Source organism: Aulostomus chinensis, chromosome 14 (genome assembly GCF_037954235.1).
Source record: "Aulostomus chinensis isolate RoL2024-O1b breed Wild chromosome 14, RoL_Achi_v1.0, whole genome shotgun sequence".
NCBI classification, from domain to species: domain Eukaryota; kingdom Metazoa; phylum Chordata; class Actinopteri; order Syngnathiformes; family Aulostomidae; genus Aulostomus; species Aulostomus chinensis.
Genome location: NC_141333.1, coordinates 9,445,319 through 9,458,173, shown reverse-complemented (window position 1 = coordinate 9,458,173; position 12,855 = coordinate 9,445,319). Strand labels below are relative to the sequence as shown.

Here is a 12,855-nt window from a genome sequence, read left to right as displayed (position 1 = left end):
TGGATGAACATTCGGAGATTCTAAAAGCGGAGCTAAAACAGACGGAGACTTTTTGCTTGGTGTGTTGAACTTTGCTGGATCATTCTATTGACCACCAGAGTGAAGAACATGTGCGGGATGTTAAAGGTGAAAAGAGCAATTGATTCAAAGAGAAGTGAAGGAGGGTACACAGGGAGAGTTTAGATGCTTCCTGTGTGAGGTTTCACACCTGCCCCCGTCTGTCGCCGCACACTTGACATGACGTTAATGGAGAGATGAAGACATCATATTGGCATCCTGCCTCTACGTCTTCAAACAGCTCTCACTCCTGTCGGTCTCCATCAATGTCTCATTCCCTCTCACTCTACTCCGCGCAACCTCTTACCAAAAAAAAAACTCACCCCTTTATTTCCTGTTTTTTTATATCTTTGTTTCAGTCTGCACTCATGTGTGCCATTCTGTTTTGCTGTCAATGCCCCCTGCTATGCTGTTTCTCAACAAATGCCATTTATTATCCCTTCATCTTCCTCCCTCTTGCCCTAATTTACGATTTTTGGGGGTTTTTTTTGTCATTTTTAAGTTGGACATAAAAAGGATCCTCCTATCTGGATCCTCTATCACCGCCTCCCTCCTCCGATTCTTCTGTATTACATATTCCCCTCTTCCATTCTTCTAAAAAAAACATTTCATCATATGTGGCTCAGTTGTACTTGCTTTTAATGCATTTCTGTAACTTTTTCTCAAACTTGTATTCCATCTTCTGCATTTGAAAACTTTCTCGTAATAAGGTGGCACACAAATTTACATGGCAGAAGTACATTTATGGAAGAAATTAAAGTCTGGCTGACAAAATAATGATGTTAACTTTCGAGCTATCATTTGGATTACGAAAAATAAGCATCTGATTCCAACCTGCAGTGTCAAGAGTAGATGAGGAAGCTTAAGCCACAGTCTTGATTCGACAGAGCACCGCCACTTTGCAGCAAATAATGATATTTGCATTCATTTGAAATATCCAACCCTTCTCTCTGGTTGGAACTTCAAACAAAATGCATAGCGCATGTTTCACACGGGTTCTTTCTTAAGACTGTATGTGCATGTGCAGATAATTGATGTACTCTTCTGTCGTGGTTCAGTCAGACGACTCAGGTTTGAAAGGTTTAGCAAAGCAGCAGAACAAAGTTTGGATTTGATGTCTGACGCAGGGCAGCAGAGGCATCGACAGGCAGAGGGAGAGACGGGAGAGTTGACTATAGTAGGAATTTTGGAGGGTGTTGCTGGATGATGTGAAGATGTCACATGTGTATAGCTGTGCAGCTCCAGCTGACTGAACTAGCTCACAGGCATCGCTCTATTTGTTGGTGCAATACAACTTTTATAACTATTTTAATGAGGCTTGGTGCCCTTTGCAGACTCCAAGCATAACTCAAATCATACTGAAAAGTTTAATCAGCCAAAATGGGAAGCACCACTGAGGATGTGCAGAGCCTTTAAGAACATAGTTAACTAGGTGATCAGTTGAGGGTAGGACTCCAGCTCAGTCAGACTGAATCTATTTAACTTTGAGAGTTAGTAGAGCGAGGCGTACAATCTCCAAGGTTCTACAATTTAATAAAGCAATTCTTTTTCTTTCCCCAACATATTTTCTCACATTTCTTCTCCCTCGCTCAAGATGCTTTGTATTCTCAACCCCTCATTCAATCTGTCAGTCCCTAAACTCACTTTTACTCAGTCATTTTTTTTTTAGCACTTTGTAGCAAACTTGAGAGCACCTTTTTACATTTTTAACATGTACAATAACAACCGCATCGAGCATCGAGGCCCATTAATTCGGATTCATTAGAATCTGGTGGAAGCTAGCTATGACAATATATGTAAGTATATACGATAAAAGCAACAATTACATACATTTAATCGATCTAAATCAAATTTAGATTTCGTTACGTAGGCATTCGAAGTTTGACTTGTATCTGTTTTTTGCAATTATACAGCCAGCGCTAATTCTTCATTTATACTAGATAAAAATGACACTGAGTAGTATGAATAATTGAATGTGCACATTTATGTAATTTGGCAAACAGGTTACGATAGTGACATGCTAAGTGTTCGTAATCTGGGTTATCAACTGTTGACCAACAGTCTCACTGCTGGTTGAGTACACTAATAGTCACAAAATATAATCTATTTCTAAAAACAAAAAAAGTATACTTTTTTTTTTCTGACTGAGAATTTTTTCATAGCAAGACCCAAAACTCCAACCAAACTGAATTGGCAGCAGGTAAGACATTATTTTGTAGTTTAGAAATCTTAAGCGATGCGTACATGCATGTATACATAGATAGACACATACACACACACACACACACACACACACACACTCAAAACTTCTTGAATATTATATGAAGTAGTGTGAATGGAAAAGAAATCTTTGATATGAAGCTGCCCGTCATCCGCATCACGACAACTTATCTATGGATTGTTTTAATAGATTCACTTGTCATACACAGTCATTTATCTGCAAGTATGACTGAAAACTTCATCCCCTAAACTCCTCCACCTAAAGCCTATTTCTCTCTGCCTCCCTCTTCAATTCCCTCCACTCTTACTTGGCTTTCAAACTCGTCTAGTGGGAGACAGAAGTGTTCTTTGGTGGCGACTCATTTCCATTTTGATTTCTCATAGCCTTTGTAGTGGTTCGTCATCTCCAGCCTCGCAGCCCTCGCAGCCCTCGCAGCCCTCGCTGCCCCTCAACCTCTCTCTCTCTTGACTGCCCCCCCAGCTTTCATCTCTCTTGTCCTTCATCCTGTCCTCACCAGTTGTTTATACATTGGCGTTGTTTGTACAGATGGCTAGCGACCCATTAACTCTACTAAACCGTGCCTTGTCTCATCCCTGTCAAGATTAGAGAGCACGGCTCAGATGTCTATAAGGACTGCTGCACATGTGAGCTCCCCTGCCATCCCCATCTGATCTATGATGTGAGGGTTTTTTTTCCACTGATTAGACAAATTCTGACGCAGTTGTTTGATGGTACTGGTATATCATGCTTTCAACATACGAGTTGAAAAAGATAGCAAAGCCAGAGGCAAAATAATCGCTTTCTTTAAGAAGACATTTTACATTGAGCATTTTAAAACTAGGTCTACACCTTGTAATTTGATGTGTTGCAAAAAGAAAATCATATTTTATATATATATATATATATATATATATATATATATATATATATATATATATATATATATATATTTACACACACACACACATTTTAAATGTATATACACATACATACACATTTTGCTGCAGTGTCAGACAGCAGAGAGAAATACCAATCCAGATGAAAAGAAGACAACAGTGTGACAAGGAAAGAAAACAGAGAGGAAAGACAGAGACGCAGTGTATAAACTGTAGGGAATAACACGGGTAGGACAGACATGACACTAAGCAAAGCTTCCTCAAGAGACCCCACTTGATCCTCATGCACAATATATGTCTATCCTTGGAAGATGAAACTCTCGGTGGGCTTACACACTTGTCACACATTAGATGTCACTTGAGTTGACTGGATTGGGGTGTTGATTGGCCTGGATCTCAGCATTGTGTCAGGATTTATTTAGCCAAGCCTTTCTGATGTGTATCAACTCTGGTTGAGAATAACGCCATTACAGTTGGCACGAACGGAAATCCCATAAGGACAGAAACAGATTCTAATGACAAGGATACACAAGAAAACACACTGAATTCTTATCCGTGCAGCTCGCATGGATGAACCTCGTGACCTTTTTTTCATGGGGCTCTTTCACATGGAGCTGTCAATATTGTGAGTCTCATATTCTTTATATTCAAGCCAAAGTGGTAAAGTTGTGTGGGTGAATGGACATTTTCCCCCTTTTTAGTCCTGCTCATATGCCCTAAAGCCACTCAACATATTCCATTAGTGCTGCAGAAGAGTTTGTAACAAATGCCTATTTATAATGGTGTAGTAATGTTTTTTATTCATCGAGAACTGTAACAATTTAGGCATCTCAATTTATAAAGCAACTGATTTATCCCATAAAATACGTAAGATTAGCTTGCAGCCATTGTTAAATGTTGGTTAATTGGCATCCAAGGCCCCACAGTAGTGTTGATCTTCAGGAAATTTTAAATTAGTAAAATTCCCCTTTTAGGGCCTGATCATGACATCACTTTCATTCTAAAAAAAAAGAAAAAAAACAATCGTCCGACAATGTGGTTCCCACACGGATCCTACAGGGACTTCTATCAACTCTCTCCCTCTTTTTTTTTTTAACGTTTCTGGTTGAATGATTACAATATAATTTTGGTTAGCAGTGAACTTCACCATGTCCCAAATCCCTGATTTCATTTTGAACTCTTATATATAATTGAGGGTGAAGTGTGAAGCCAACAAAGGGCAGATCTCACCCAGGCGAAGAGATAGGATGAGAAATGATCCACTGCACCAGTCATGTGTGTCCTACTGTCAGGGTACAGAGCTATACATTTGAGACACTTTCCTGCCGTGGGGGTGTGTATTTTGAAAAACGAGGGAGCAGACTCAGAAAAGAACAGTTCAGGAGTCCAAACGTCTAAATCTGATAACCTGTCAACGAACACAAGGGAAGGGAGCTGAATAAACACAATGGAGCTGAGGGGGAATGAGCTCCATTGTGTTTATTCTGCTCCCTTCACTTTTTTCTAATTGCAGGGCTGATAGTTGGAAGTTGGAAGTTGGAACAGGTGCGGATTTGAGAGAAGAGGGAAAGTATCAGTGCTCCAGGTGGATGGTGGGTCCTCTGTCTGTTTCTATTCCTTCTATATTTATACCCACACACATTCGTCTCACCAACAACCCCTTGCGATTGCAACATCTGCGTTCTACTTAAAATGTCTGACAAGCATTGGCTCATTTCTACTCATCCACGTGCTCCGTTTCAAACATCTCAGATAGGTTGGCTGTGGTTCGACCCACTGCCGGGAGCCGCCAACGTTAACAGCAATGATTGAGAAGCTGAAGTTAGACCACCGCGGGCTGTTAGTGTGAGCAGATTGAGAATATCAAACATGTTCCTCTGCACGGTGTAGTTTACTCAATACAAATGTTAGAAATTATGGAGAGGTTTACTAGATCAAGCACAAAACTCTTTAATCCCTCAATCATTCTGAAGACGATGATCCTGAGGGAAACCAAAACGCTGCTAGAGTACAGGAGACAAAGAGGGTGCTCCCTGCTGCCCTCGCTCCTCCAGGAGGAGAGAGAGAGACCCATCTGTTGTAACAATTCCTATTTCCAGGTAAACTGTCATTCAAAGTCAATTCTACATAATTCTGTTGATTCGTTAACATTTAATGATGTCATTTCACAGTCAACTGGTGAGCTAGTGGAGGTGAAGCCATCATAAAGTAGGCTTCGTCAACCCTGGTGGACAGACGCCCTTTCTGAGTGTCTTCAAGTTTAGCTTCTATTAGCTGCTGATGTTAGCTTTGTTTCTCCTCTCTCATTCTTTGAAGACTATCCAGCTGTTAGTCTTACAGCAGTCTGGAGCATGATAAAAGGCAGCATATGGTCCAGACCCGGCAACCAAAAGGTGGAGCAGTGAGGAGAGAAGTCCCTGATGGCCCTCAAAAGTCCTGGAATGAAGATTTGTTTCATGATCAAAAGGGCCCTGAGAAAACGCTGCAGCTAACATACGAATTTGAACTCTTTCACCATTCGATATTTCACCTGTTTCATGAGGAGCCCAATGGCAATCTCTACTTTTTACTTTAAGGTCAGCAACGAAAGAATATAGCTGCCATTTAAATAGATTCCTACTGGGTTTATTGAATCTCACCATTAATAATCAGAGATGCCAAAAGCTGATGAGCTGTGACGTATCAGGGGAGAAGCAAGACAGAGAGGTCTACGAGGCAAGGAAAGGAAGGAAGAGGCTGTGTGTTTGGAGGGGTTTGGGGCTGCAAATTGCCTGGAAAAAAATTCTGTTAGTCTCTTAGTGCTGGAGGTGCTTCATCAATATATAAGAAAACATTAGCTGCTGTGGTGATACATCTTTAATGGCACTTTGTGAGGGTCTGTCTTCAGCTAAAACAATTGAGCTGTTCTCGCACGCAATGGATAATGTACCCAAAAAAAAAAAACAAAAAAAAAAGATGAGAGCTAGTGCGTTTGTATGCGTGTGTGGCAACGGTTGAGAGCTTAGCAAAAGAAAAAAGATGAGGAGTGCAGGTTGCAGGAGGAGTGCCGCTACGCCGCCATCCATAACTGAAGAACACCAACAGATTGCTTGGCTCGCAGCTCATACAATTGTTCCAAGACTTGGAAGGAAAAAAAAACCATGGTAGTTCTATCCAAGAAATGACATAAATAGGATTCAGAATACAACATGTACTATGAATTGATGAACAAATGGTCTTTTACAGTCTCCTCCTTTGGCTTTTTTCCAAGTTTGCAGTACAGCTCAAATTCACTCCACTCTTGTACTACTTGGCCGTGTCCTTTTTCATTAATTTGAAAGCCTGTAATAGAGCGTCGTGAAAGACTTAATAACGAGAAAATGAGCAGAGAGATGTTGACTCGATCATATTGTGTACACGCTGTGTATAGAGTCCACACCATGTAGGAAAATTAAGTTCCTGAAAATGTATGAAATGTATAAATAAAAGAGTTATTCCATTAGTGAAGACCTCCATTGGATATCTGCTTTGCTACAGTACACACCTCACCACATCACACAAGCGCTCACACATTTGCAGTATTATACATGTTTTGTTTGAATATGTACTCACTACCTTAAAGTGCAAGAAATGACTAGGGTAAAAATATTCAAAGAAAAAAACATTCTACAAAGTATAAAATTTGAGGTATTGATTTGTGATTTCTGTTTGCTGTATTTTGTGGACATGAGTCAGAGATGTAGCTGGCTGGAGAAAGGAAACATTTATAGTGGGACAGCTACATCAGTACATCTTCCTCCTAGAGGAGGTCAAGAGGTGGATGGAATCAATGCCATCGAATCAAAAGAGAGCAAGAGAGGAAGGGAAGGGTGAGATGGAGAGATAAGGGAAGGGAGGATGGCGACAGCGTTGACTGGGAGAGGAGAAGAGGCGGGTCACCATTAACCAACAGGACATGAAGGCCGCTAGGGCCTTCGATTAGCCTCAGCAGCAGTCAATAGTGGTTCAATGGGCCTCTCTGAGGGAGTGACAGTGAGTGGTATTTGTAGGGCAAGAGTAAGAGATGTCAGCTACTGTTCATGTGTGAGTAGGGACAATAAAGCTGTGGAAAAAAAGATATACATAACAACCAGTCAAGGATACACCACATTTAAATAAGAAGAGTGGCTATTGAAACAAAACAAAAACAAAACAAAAAAACATTTACTGGTGAAATATTTAGATTTTCCAGATTTAAGCAAAGATTGAAGCCTTAATGTATCTCATGAAATTCCTCAATCCTCGGAAGCATTGTGGCATCTTCAGTGGATCACCTGTTGCAAATGAAACCGGTGAAACATGATGGCGGCGGTAGGCTCTTACCACTGAGGAGCAGGGACAGGGTCCGTCATTTCCCGCGTCAATTTGTATCCCTGGCGTCGCGTTTAAGTCGGCGGCTAGCAGGCGTTCACGGTCCCATAGTTTAAACCGGATCACATTCATTATCCGCTTCACCCGGACCTTCATCTCCTGCTGCGGCTCATCCGACGGAGTCCTTCCGGTACCGGAGGTAAGTCTGACGGCTTCAGAGGTGCCTGGCGTTACCTTAGCGGTTAGCTTCTGGGGTCAGAGTGATTCTTAGCCTCATCGATGAACACCGGTTGCGTTTGGCTCCAACAAAGATCCTTTACTAATTTGGGCTGGGAGGAGGTCTCGCTCAGACTGGAATGGTGTCTTGCTTCTTATTGGATTTCTAGCAGATTGACGAACTGCCAATACACTGAGTTTGTTGCATACGACATGAGTTTTGGCCCCATGGTGAGTTTCATATTGTTTGTATTTATTTAGCATTGAGTCGGTTGAATAATTTCCATGTTGTTTAGGTGTATTGAATGGGGCTTCTTGATATAGACTCCATTGCAGGGTTTTGATGAAGTAAATAATTGAAAAATATGCCTGCTTCAAAAAAAATAGTGGTCTTTAATATAATGTAATATATCCACTAACTTTGACATTAACCATCCATACAAAATCCCTACTACCAAACCTTCCCTTAAATTGACCCTAAACCCAATTAAAATGAGTTTGAAGCCTTGATGTGCAGGCCTAAATCTTCCAAAATAAACTGTACAACACATACCCTTTCTGGGTTGAGAAGACAGTTTTGAGAACACACCAAAAACAAGTTATTGGTCTTGATTACATTCAGAGCTGGACTAGCCATCTGGCTTATAGGGCATTTTCCTCATGGGCCAAAGTGGCTTTTGGGCTGAAATTATCCCACCGGCCCATAAACCCGGTTGATCGGCCCATTGGTTTTTCCACAATTTACACAGCTTAAATACCTTTTAAACATCTTTAAACCCCATGTCTTTCGATGGCATGGCTTCATTAAACAGTGAATCTACAGCACAAAAAAAAAAGATAAGCTAGTCTAAATGGAAATGAGATATGGAGACACAGTGGGACAACAATGACGCTGCAGTGTTTGTTGAAGAACTGTCTTCTGCACTTGATCAGGGAGGAGGAGGAGGTGGAAATAATGAAGACAAGACAAAAATGCAGGTGAATTTTGGGCGATCGGCATCTTTTAAAAATTACAAATAACATAAGGGTTTGGGGGTTTTTTTTAGAAAGGAAAAAGGGGAAAGTAAAGTGCAGATGAATCAGGAAGATGTGAAAGTGCTAATATTTTTAAGTAAAATCTCAGGTTGGTGGTCAGTGGTTCTCAAACATTTTGTCACAAGTCACGCCAATTATAAATGTACCGAAGCTAACTCCGAGTTTTAAAGCTGTGTAAATCATCATTAATAAATCTAATTCCAAGGCGCACACACAGTTGGAGCTTGCCTTCTCTCTCTGTGTGATATTAATGTTGAACACGGGCTGGAGTTGACAAATGAGATGACCTTACTTTGCCTTTATATAATCCTACTGATTTAGCAATTGAAAAATGAATTGCACTCAGACGGCTAGTTTAAGTTGCTTCTATTATATTTTGTCCATCCCATTTATATGAATGAGAGTTGACTCAATAGAGTTCAACAGCGACGCAAATTGTAACGTCTGAAATGACCATAAAAATAAATTAAGACCTCTCAGAAACAGATTCAATAAAATAAAAAAAACCAGAACATAACAATCCCGAAGGGAGGATTTATTGCCAGGCTGTTGTTTTAGTTTGTGTGTAGCTGTGTATTCTAGAGTGTACAATAAAATGGAAATGATGAATTCATATGATCTAGTCATCACATAAAAAAATAAAGAGATTTACTTAGATTCTGGTTGGCGTATTTTTTTGTTGTTGTTGTTAGTTCAGGAAGGGGGAGAGGCGATGAGAACAGGAGGAGGAGATGAGGAGTGAGAACAGACAGATGAGACAGGAAAGGAGCGACTGAAGAGGAGAGGGGGAGATAGACTGATAAGACACAGACTTAACAGAGTTTGTCACAGCTCAAAAGGAGCCCTCACACAATAGAAGCAGAAGCTATGAGACACCGGGTCGCTCACTCTTCAGAACTGAACAAAGCATTGGCTTCATCGACATAAAGGGTTTTTGTTTTTTGTGTTTGTTTTTTAACTCCTGCCGCTGAAAATAAAAATGACAATGAAGTTTAAATGAGTTACTCATTTTGTTTACTTTGATTTCAAGGTCAGCCTTCCTGACCTTTTGGGTAGAGCTCAGTATCTCATATCCTTTTTTTCTCTGAAATCAAGATTTGCTAGTGGGCGAAGTCACCAGGGCCTCAAGTGGAAACGCACTTTTCCACAGTTTGTGTTGGCCCTGCGATGGACTGGCAACCCATCCAGGGTGAACCCCGCCTCACGCCTCAAAGGCTGCGGGGTTAGGCTCCAGCCCCCCCCCCCCCCCCCCCCCGCGACCCTTAACAGGATAAGAGGTAGAAAACGTATGGATGTTTAAAGTAACCATCATAAGGCTCTAGTCAACCACACCACACTACACTTTGTAAAATAAAAAAGAGAACACATAAGCATTAAGCTGATTGCAATCTGGAGCAATTCCACCAAATAAATGCCCACTCATGACAGTATTAATATCTCCTTTACGTACATTGTATTTTTAATATTTTGGCAGCTTTACTTTTGCCAATGGCCCTTTAATTTGGCTCTAACTTCCCTGTTTTGAAGCAGCAGGCTGTATAACTTCACGGCGGTGCTTTTCCTTCTCCGACAGCTGCTGTGCGGTGTCTGACCATAAGACAGGGCTCGAGTTGTCATTGGTGTAAATGTGTTGCACTGCGTCTAGACAGAACTGCACCATCAAAGTGCACTTTTTTTGCCCCCCCCCTTTTTTTTTTAGATCTACATCAACATCAACACACTCATGGGTGCACACAAGGGCACAGGTACATTTGCTAGTTAAACAACATGGCGAGAGGAGAACTATGTTGTGTGGTTGATCTGTACGGTTGGAGTTCAGCCCTTCACTGACTAGCTGTGTTACACACACACACACACACTCTCTGCTTCAACATTAAACACACGCACAGTACTTTGCAGATCACTTAACACTCTCCCTCCTTACCTCTGTTCATTACAAGTCGCACACAATTCCTAACAGACACAGACTTCAGCCCATCTGTCACTAGCAACGCCGGGGAAGAAGTGCAGAAAACATATTAGCTGTTCCCTGGTACAGTCTGTGTGTGTTTGCGTGTGTGTGTTTGTGCACGTGTGGTGTGTAGATGTACCTGTGTGTTTTCCCAGAGAGTGAGTATAATTTTGACGTGTGCGTTTGGGTGTCCTGACACAATGTGATATCTGCAGTGAACCAAAAACTGGCTGTGGTGCAGACAGGAGGCTGAGGAGGATTTGAAGCAGTAGACAAAAGACAGACAACCAGTTGGAGTGGGTGGATACAGGAGAAAGACAGAGATACAATACGTGTTCACCTGCCAGGAGGACTATGGTGGCTCAACCCCCGCCCCCTCCACCCACCCACACACACACATACACACACATACACACACACACACACACACACACACTCACCCCACCTCCTCTGCCCTCTTTCTGCTCCCTCAGGTCATACGAACTGGCACCGTGCTGCTGGATCTCGTCACCGAGAAGTCAAGTCACGAGGGAGGAGAGGGGACACAGATGGGAGGAAAGGTCACAGCAGCGTTTAGTGTCACTCTAAATTTTGCACTAACACAATTCCAGTAAAAAGAATTCTCCCATAGGACAATAGGTTTTACACATGGGGAAAAATTACTGATGAATAGTAAACTGTAGATCACTTCACTTGGTCACTTATCTTCCAACCCGTTACAATGTGCCATCAGTCTGGAAACTGGAGTGAATAATTTGATCGCTTATATAGGTACATATTGCCTGTTAGCTCCACAGCTACTGTAGCTTTAGCATCATTGACTATCAGCCAGTGGCTAATTTAAAGCATAATTTTATAATATTGCTCAGCAGCAGTGGCCTCTGCTGGTACAAGCCGTGAAATACAGGATGCTGGTTCAATAAAATATGTTGATGTTGGGATTGTCAGAGTACAGCTGTATGGCAGCATAGCTAGCAGGAAAGTCCTCATTTTCCGTTTTTCTCCATGAGTGCCTGAAAGTTGCACCATAAGCTCCCGGATGTTTGTTTATGAGGGTGTTCTTTGCATTGTCAGCTCAAATTACTTGCAGAAACAGACATGTGGCACTCAGGAGGAATAAAAGAGGCTCAAGTTTCCTCATTTACAAGTCAGTTTACCATCAAAACGATGCAGACGCTGTTAGTTTAACTAATGCTTGGAAGAAATATAGCGTAGACTTTCAAACACAAGTAAATCTATCATAAATTTATTGGACAGGGTAGGACATTAAAAACCTATAGTCCATCCATCCATTGTCTTCCGCTTATTCCTGTTAAGGGTCGCAGGGGGGCTGGAGCTGGAGCCTATCCCAGCAGCTACGGACGAGAGGCGGGGTTCACCCTGGACAGGTCACCAGTCCATCGCAGGGCCAACACATAGAGACAGACAACCATTCACACTCACAGTCACACCTACGGTCAATTTAGAGTATCAATCAGCCTCGTCCCCTCTTGATGTCTTTGGCCTGTGGGAGGAAGCTGGAGTACCAGAGAGAACCCACACAGGAACAGGGAGAACATGGAGACTCCACACAGAAAGATCCCGTGCCCGAGCCGGGACTCAAACCCAGAACCTTCTTGCTGTGAGGCGACAGCACTGACCACTGCACCACCGTGCCACCAAAAACATATCCTGCGCTTTATAATTAAAGTATGCCCGCTAACAGCAACATGAATATGACACTCAACTCAAGGCTGCATACATTTACATCATTTACTCGCTACAGACACTTGTGACTCATTTAAAAAATAACCACAAAAAAAGACGCCAAGATCCATTTAGAATTACTTTAATGAGTTATTGAATATAACGCCCATCTATGTGGCTGAAAATTATGTAGATACCTGACTAATTTAATCAGCCGAGATCACAAGGCTGCCGGGTACATATGTGACCCCAATCTAAGAAGAGAGGGAAACATCCCAGACTGTGCAGGATTGTGTCATAAAACCATGGTTGCAATCAATGAACTCATCCCTTCAGACACTCGTCAGCTCTTTATCCTAAAATCAAATGTATATGCAATTCAAAAATATGAAATACAACAAGTGACAGTTATTTGAATGCATGTCTTTTACTGTATATCCTCTAATGTATCGTATTAACTTGAA

The 12,855-nt window shown here is 41.7% G+C and overlaps 1 long non-coding RNA gene across 1 annotated transcript in view; it reads right to left on the bottom strand.

Moving 5' to 3' along the window:
• LOC147249680 (uncharacterized) overlaps window positions 1-7,826 on the bottom strand; it is a 39,575-nt gene extending 31,749 nt beyond the window's left edge. The window contains exon 1 of the long non-coding RNA XR_015119242.1: window positions 7,516-7,826. This is a non-coding gene — a long non-coding RNA (uncharacterized LOC147249680). The remainder of the gene's footprint in view (window positions 1-7,515) is intronic.
• Between the last annotated feature and the right edge of the window lie 5,029 nt (window positions 7,827-12,855).